Consider the following 8,326-nt stretch of genomic DNA (forward strand, 5'->3'; position numbering starts at 1 on the left):
TTATTTATTTTATTTTCAGCCTAACAGTATTCATTATTCTTTTTTTAATGATGTATTTTTTAAATTTATTTTCAGCATAACAGTATCCATTATTTTTGCACCACACCCAGTGCTCCATGCAATATGTGCCCACTATTATACACACCACCTGGTACCATGACCTCCCACCCCCCGCCTCTTCAAAACCCTCAAATTGTTTTTCAGAGTCCATAGTATCTCATGGTTTCCCTCCCCTTCTAATTTCCCCCAACTCCCTTCTCCTATCTCCCCATGTCCTCTATTATTTCACTCAGCATAATCTCTTCCAGTGCCATCCATGTTGCTACAAAAGTTGGGCATTCGTCCTTTCTGATGGAGGCATGATACTCCATAGTGTATATGGACCACATCTTCCTTATCCATTCGTCCATTGAATGGCGTCTTGGTTCTTTCCACTGTTTGGCGACCGTGGCCACTGCTGCTATAAACATTGGGGTACTGATGGCCCTTCTTTTCACGACATCTGTATATTTGGGGTAAATACTCAGGAGTGCAATTGCAGGGTCATAAGGAAGTTATATTTGTAATTTCTTGAGAAATCTCCACACTGTTCTTCAAAGAGGCTGCACCAACTTGCATTCCCACCAAACGTGGAAGAGGGTTTCCCTTTCTCCACATCCTCTCCAACACATGTTCTTTCCTGTCTTGCTAATTTTGGCCATTCTAACTGGTGTAAGGTGATATCTCAATGTGGTTTTGATTTGAGTCTCCCTGATGGCTCCTGATGATGAACATTTTTTCATGTGTCTGATAGCCATTTGTATGTCTTCATTGGAGAAGTGTCTGTTCATATTTTCTGCCCTTTTTTTTTTTATATGATTGCCTGTTTTGTGTGTGTTGAGTTTCAGGAGTTCTTTATAGATCCTGGATATCAACCTTTTGTCTGTACTGTCATTTGCAAATATCTTTTCCCATTCCGGGGGTTGCCTCTTTGTTTTCTTGACTGTTGCCTTGGCTGTGCAGAAGCTTTTGATCTTGATGAAATCCCAAAAGTTTATTTTCGCTTCTGTTTCCTTTGTCTTTGGAGACATATCTTGAAAGAAGTTACTGTGGCTGATATCGAAGAGATTACTGCCTATGTTCTCCTCTAGGATTCTGATGGATTCCTGACTCACATAGACGTCTTCTATCCATTTTGAGTTTATCTTTGTGTACGGTGTAAGAGAATGGTCGATTTTCATTCTTCTGCATATAGCTGTCCAGTTTTCGCAGTACCATTTATTGAAGAGACTGTCTTTTTTTCCACTGTATATTTTTCCCTATTTTGTTGAAGATTAATTGACCATAGAATTGATGGTCCATATCTGGGCTCTCTACTCTGTTCCACTGGTCTATGTGTCTGTTTATATGCCAGTACCATGTTATCTTGGTGATCACAGCTTTGTAATAAAGCTTGAAATCAGGTAACATGATGCTCCCAGTTTTATTATTGTTTTTTAACATTTCCTTTGTGATTCAGGATCTCTTATGATTCCATACAAATTTTAGGAATATTTGCTCCAGCTCTTTAAAAATACCCCTGGAATTTTGATCAGAATGGCATTAAAAGTATAGATTGCTCTAGGCAGTATAGACATTTTAACAATGTTTATTCTTCTGATCCAAGAGCCTTGAATGGTCTTCCATCTTTTTGTGTCTTCTTCAATTTCTTTCATGAGTGTTCTGTAGTTCCTTGAGTACAGATCCTTTACCTCTTTGGTTCGGTTTATTTCCAGGTATCTTATGGTTCTTGGTGCTATAGTAAATGGAATCGATTCTCTAATTTCCCTTTCTGTATTTTCATTGTTAGTGTATAAGAGATTCACTGATTTCTGTACACTGACTTTGTATCCTGCCACGTTGCTGAATTGCTGTATGAGTTCTAGTAGTTTGGGGTGGAGTCTTTCGGGTTTTCCATATAAAGAATCATGTCATCTGCGAAGAGAGAGAGTTTGACTTCTTCATTGCCAATTTGGATACCTTTTATTTCTCTTTGTTGTCTGATTGCTGTTGCTAGGACTTCTAATACTATGTTGAACAAGGGTGGTGAGAGTGGGCATCCTTGTCATGTTCCTGATCTCAACGGGAAGGCTGCGAGCTTTTTCCATTGAGGATGATATTTGCTGTGGGTCTTTCATAGATTTGATGAAGTTCAGGAGTGTTCCCTCTATCCCTATACTTTGAAGCATTTTAAACAGGAATGGATGCTGGATTTTGTCAAATGCTTTTTCTACATCAATTGAGAGGACCATGTGGTTCTTCTCTTTTCTCTTATTAATTTGTTGTATCACATTGATTGATTTGCGAATGTTGAACCATTCCTGTAGCCCAGGGATGAATCCCACCTGATCATGGTGGATAATCTTTTTAGTGTGCTATTGGATCCTGTTGGCTAGTATCTTGTTGAGAATCTTAGCATCCATATTCACCAGTGATATTGGTCTGAAATTCTCCTTTTTGGTAGGGTCTTTGCCTGGTTTGGGGATCAGGTAATGTTGGCTTCATAGAAAGAGTCTGGAAGCTTTCCTTCTGCTTCAACTTTCTGAAACAGCTTCAGGAGAATAGGTGTTATTTCTTCTTTGAAAGTGTGGTAGAATTCCCCAGGGAATCCGTCAGTTCCTGGGCTCTTGTTTTTTGGGAAGTTTTTGATCACTGCTTCAATCTCGTGACTAGATATTAATCTATTCAGGTTGTCAATTTCTTCCTGGTTCAATATAGGGAGTTTATAGTTTTCCATGAATGCATCCATTTAAGCTAGGTTGCTTAGCTTATTGGCATATAACTGTTAATAATAACTCCTGATGATTGTTTCTCCTTCTTTGGCATTAGTTGTAATCTCTCCCTTTTCATTGATAATTTTATGAATTTGGGTTTTCGCTCTTTTCCTTTGGATTAGGGTGGCCAATGGTTTATTGATATTATTGATTCTTTTTATTTATTTGTTTATTTATTTATTTTATTTTCAGCCTAACAGTATTCATTATTCTTTTTTTAATGATGTATTTTTTAAATTTATTTTCAGCATAACAGTATCCATTATTTTTGCACCACACCCAGTGCTCCATGCAATATGTGCCCACTATTATACACACCACCTGGTACCATGACCTCCCACCCCCCGCCTCTTCAAAACCCTCAAATTGTTTTTCAGAGTCCATAGTATCTCATGGTTTCCCTCCCCTTCTAATTTCCCCCAACTCCCTTCTCCTATCTCCCCATGTCCTCTATTATTTCACTCAGCATAATCTCTTCCAGTGCCATCCATGTTGCTACAAAAGTTGGGCATTCGTCCTTTCTGATGGAGGCATGATACTCCATAGTGTATATGGACCACATCTTCCTTATCCATTCGTCCATTGAATGGCGTCTTGGTTCTTTCCACTGTTTGGCGACCGTGGCCACTGCTGCTATAAACATTGGGGTACTGATGGCCCTTCTTTTCACGACATCTGTATATTTGGGGTAAATACTCAGGAGTGCAATTGCAGGGTCATAAGGAAGTTATATTTGTAATTTCTTGAGAAATCTCCACACTGTTCTTCAAAGAGGCTGCACCAACTTGCATTCCCACCAAACGTGGAAGAGGGTTTCCCTTTCTCCACATCCTCTCCAACACATGTTCTTTCCTGTCTTGCTAATTTTGGCCATTCTAACTGGTGTAAGGTGATATCTCAATGTGGTTTTGATTTGAGTCTCCCTGATGGCTCCTGATGATGAACATTTTTTCATGTGTCTGATAGCCATTTGTATGTCTTCATTGGAGAAGTGTCTGTTCTTATTTTCCGCCCTTTTTTTTTTTTATATGATTGCCTGTTTTGTGTGTGTTGAGTTTCAGGAGTTCTTTATAGATCCTGGATATCAACCTTTTGTCTGTACTGTCATTTGCAAATACCTTTTCCCATTCCGGGGGTTGCCTCTTTGTTTTCTTGACTGTTGCCTTGGCTGTGCAGAAGCTTTTGATCTTGATGAAATCCCAAAAGTTTATTTTCGCTTCTGTTTCCTTTGTCTTTGGAGACATATCTTGAAAGAAGTTACTGTGGCTGATATCGAAGAGATTACTGCCTATGTTCTCCTCTAGGATTCTGATGGATTCCTGACTCACATAGACGTCTTCTATCCATTTTGAGTTTATCTTTGTGTACGGTGTAAGAGAATGGTCGATTTTCATTCTTCTGCATATAGCTGTCCAGTTTTCGCAGTACCATTTATTGAAGAGACTGTCTTTTTTTCCACTGTATATTTTTCCCTATTTTGTTGAAGATTAATTGACCATAGAATTGATGGTCCATATCTGGGCTCTCTACTCTGTTCCACTGGTCTATGTGTCTGTTTATATGCCAGTACCATGTTATCTTGGTGATCACAGCTTTGTAATAAAGCTTGAAATCAGGTAACATGATGCTCCCAGTTTTATTATTGTTTTTTAACATTTCCTTTGTGATTCAGGATCTCTTATGATTCCATACAAATTTTAGGAATATTTGCTCCAGCTCTTTAAAAATACCCCTGGAATTTTGATCAGAATGGCATTAAAAGTATAGATTGCTCTAGGCAGTATAGACATTTTAACAATGTTTATTCTTCTGATCCAAGAGCCTTGAATGGTCTTCCATCTTTTTGTGTCTTCTTCAATTTCTTTCATGAGTGTTCTGTAGTTCCTTGAGTACAGATCCTTTACCTCTTTGGTTCGGTTTATTTCCAGGTATCTTATGGTTCTTGGTGCTATAGTAAATGGAATCGATTCTCTAATTTCCCTTTCTGTATTTTCATTGTTAGTGTATAAGAGATTCACTGATTTCTGTACACTGACTTTGTATCCTGCCACGTTGCTGAATTGCTGTATGAGTTCTAGTAGTTTGGGGTGGAGTCTTTCGGGTTTTCCATATAAAGAATCATGTCATCTGCGAAGAGAGAGAGTTTGACTTCTTCATTGCCAATTTGGATACCTTTTATTTCTCTTTGTTGTCTGATTGCTGTTGCTAGGACTTCTAATACTATGTTGAACAAGGGTGGTGAGAGTGGGCATCCTTGTCATGTTCCTGATCTCAACGGGAAGGCTGCGAGCTTTTTCCATTGAGGATGATATTTGCTGTGGGTCTTTCATAGATTTGATGAAGTTCAGGAGTGTTCCCTCTATCCCTATACTTTGAAGCATTTTAAACAGGAATGGATGCTGGATTTTGTCAAATGCTTTTTCTACATCAATTGAGAGGACCATGTGGTTCTTCTCTTTTCTCTTATTAATTTGTTGTATCACATTGATTGATTTGCGAATGTTGAACCATTCCTGTAGCCCAGGGATGAATCCCACCTGATCATGGTGGATAATCTTTTTAGTGTGCTATTGGATCCTGTTGGCTAGTATCTTGTTGAGAATCTTAGCATCCATATTCACCAGTGATATTGGTCTGAAATTCTCCTTTTTGGTAGGGTCTTTGCCTGGTTTGGGGATCAGGTAATGTTGGCTTCATAGAAAGAGTCTGGAAGCTTTCCTTCTGCTTCAACTTTCTGAAACAGCTTCAGGAGAATAGGTGTTATTTCTTCTTTGAAAGTGTGGTAGAATTCCCCAGGGAATCCGTCAGTTCCTGGGCTCTTGTTTTTTGGGAAGTTTTTGATCACTGCTTCAATCTCGTGACTAGATATTAATCTATTCAGGTTGTCAATTTCTTCCTGGTTCAATATAGGGAGTTTATAGTTTTCCATGAATGCATCCATTTAAGCTAGGTTGCTTAGCTTATTGGCATATAACTGTTAATAATAACTCCTGATGATTGTTTCTCCTTCTTTGGCATTAGTTGTAATCTCTCCCTTTTCATTGATAATTTTATGAATTTGGGTTTTCGCTCTTTTCCTTTGGATTAGGGTGGCCAATGGTTTATTGATATTATTGATTCTTTTTATTTATTTGTTTATTTATTTATTTTATTTTCAGCCTAACAGTATTCATTATTCTTTTTTTAATGATGTATTTTTTAAATTTATTTTCAGCATAACAGTATCCATTATTTTTGCACCACACCCAGTGCTCCATGCAATATGTGCCCACTATTATACACACCACCTGGTACCATGACCTCCCACCCCCCGCCTCTTCAAAACCCTCAAATTGTTTTTCAGAGTCCATAGTATCTCATGGTTTCCCTCCCCTTCTAATTTCCCCCAACTCCCTTCTCCTATCTCCCCATGTCCTCTATTATTTCACTCAGCATAATCTCTTCCAGTGCCATCCATGTTGCTACAAAAGTTGGGCATTCGTCCTTTCTGATGGAGGCATGATACTCCATAGTGTATATGGACCACATCTTCCTTATCCATTCGTCCATTGAATGGCGTCTTGGTTCTTTCCACTGTTTGGCGACCGTGGCCACTGCTGCTATAAACATTGGGGTACTGATGGCCCTTCTTTTCACGACATCTGTATATTTGGGGTAAATACTCAGGAGTGCAATTGCAGGGTCATAAGGAAGTTATATTTGTAATTTCTTGAGAAATCTCCACACTGTTCTTCAAAGAGGCTGCACCAACTTGCATTCCCACCAAACGTGGAAGAGGGTTTCCCTTTCTCCACATCCTCTCCAACACATGTTCTTTCCTGTCTTGCTAATTTTGGCCATTCTAACTGGTGTAAGGTGATATCTCAATGTGGTTTTGATTTGAGTCTCCCTGATGGCTCCTGATGATGAACATTTTTTCATGTGTCTGATAGCCATTTGTATGTCTTCATTGGAGAAGTGTCTGTTCTTATTTTCCGCCCTTTTTTTTTTTATATGATTGCCTGTTTTGTGTGTGTTGAGTTTCAGGAGTTCTTTATAGATCCTGGATATCAACCTTTTGTCTGTACTGTCATTTGCAAATACCTTTTCCCATTCCGGGGGTTGCCTCTTTGTTTTCTTGACTGTTGCCTTGGCTGTGCAGAAGCTTTTGATCTTGATGAAATCCCAAAAGTTTATTTTCGCTTCTGTTTCCTTTGTCTTTGGAGACATATCTTGAAAGAAGTTACTGTGGCTGATATCGAAGAGATTACTGCCTATGTTCTCCTCTAGGATTCTGATGGATTCCTGACTCACATAGACGTCTTCTATCCATTTTGAGTTTATCTTTGTGTACGGTGTAAGAGAATGGTCGATTTTCATTCTTCTGCATATAGCTGTCCAGTTTTCGCAGTACCATTTATTGAAGAGACTGTCTTTTTTTCCACTGTATATTTTTCCCTATTTTGTTGAAGATTAATTGACCATAGAATTGATGGTCCATATCTGGGCTCTCTACTCTGTTCCACTGGTCTATGTGTCTGTTTATATGCCAGTACCATGTTATCTTGGTGATCACAGCTTTGTAATAAAGCTTGAAATCAGGTAACATGATGCTCCCAGTTTTATTATTGTTTTTTAACATTTCCTTTGTGATTCAGGATCTCTTATGATTCCATACAAATTTTAGGAATATTTGCTCCAGCTCTTTAAAAATACCCCTGGAATTTTGATCAGAATGGCATTAAAAGTATAGATTGCTCTAGGCAGTATAGACATTTTAACAATGTTTATTCTTCTGATCCAAGAGCCTTGAATGGTCTTCCATCTTTTTGTGTCTTCTTCAATTTCTTTCATGAGTGTTCTGTAGTTCCTTGAGTACAGATCCTTTACCTCTTTGGTTCGGTTTATTTCCAGGTATCTTATGGTTCTTGGTGCTATAGTAAATGGAATCGATTCTCTAATTTCCCTTTCTGTATTTTCATTGTTAGTGTATAAGAGATTCACTGATTTCTGTACACTGACTTTGTATCCTGCCACGTTGCTGAATTGCTGTATGAGTTCTAGTAGTTTGGGGTGGAGTCTTTCGGGTTTTCCATATAAAGAATCATGTCATCTGCGAAGAGAGAGAGTTTGACTTCTTCATTGCCAATTTGGATACCTTTTATTTCTCTTTGTTGTCTGATTGCTGTTGCTAGGACTTCTAATACTATGTTGAACAAGGGTGGTGAGAGTGGGCATCCTTGTCATGTTCCTGATCTCAACGGGAAGGCTGCGAGCTTTTTCCATTGAGGATGATATTTGCTGTGGGTCTTTCATAGATTTGATGAAGTTCAGGAGTGTTCCCTCTATCCCTATACTTTGAAGCATTTTAAACAGGAATGGATGCTGGATTTTGTCAAATGCTTTTTCTACATCAATTGAGAGGACCATGTGGTTCTTCTCTTTTCTCTTATTAATTTGTTGTATCACATTGATTGATTTGCGAATGTTGAACCATTCCTGTAGCCCAGGGATGAATCCCACCTGATCATGGTGGATAATCTTTTTAGTGTGCT

Source organism: Mustela erminea, chromosome 5 (assembly GCF_009829155.1).
Source record: "Mustela erminea isolate mMusErm1 chromosome 5, mMusErm1.Pri, whole genome shotgun sequence".
Lineage (NCBI taxonomy): Eukaryota > Metazoa > Chordata > Mammalia > Carnivora > Mustelidae > Mustela > Mustela erminea.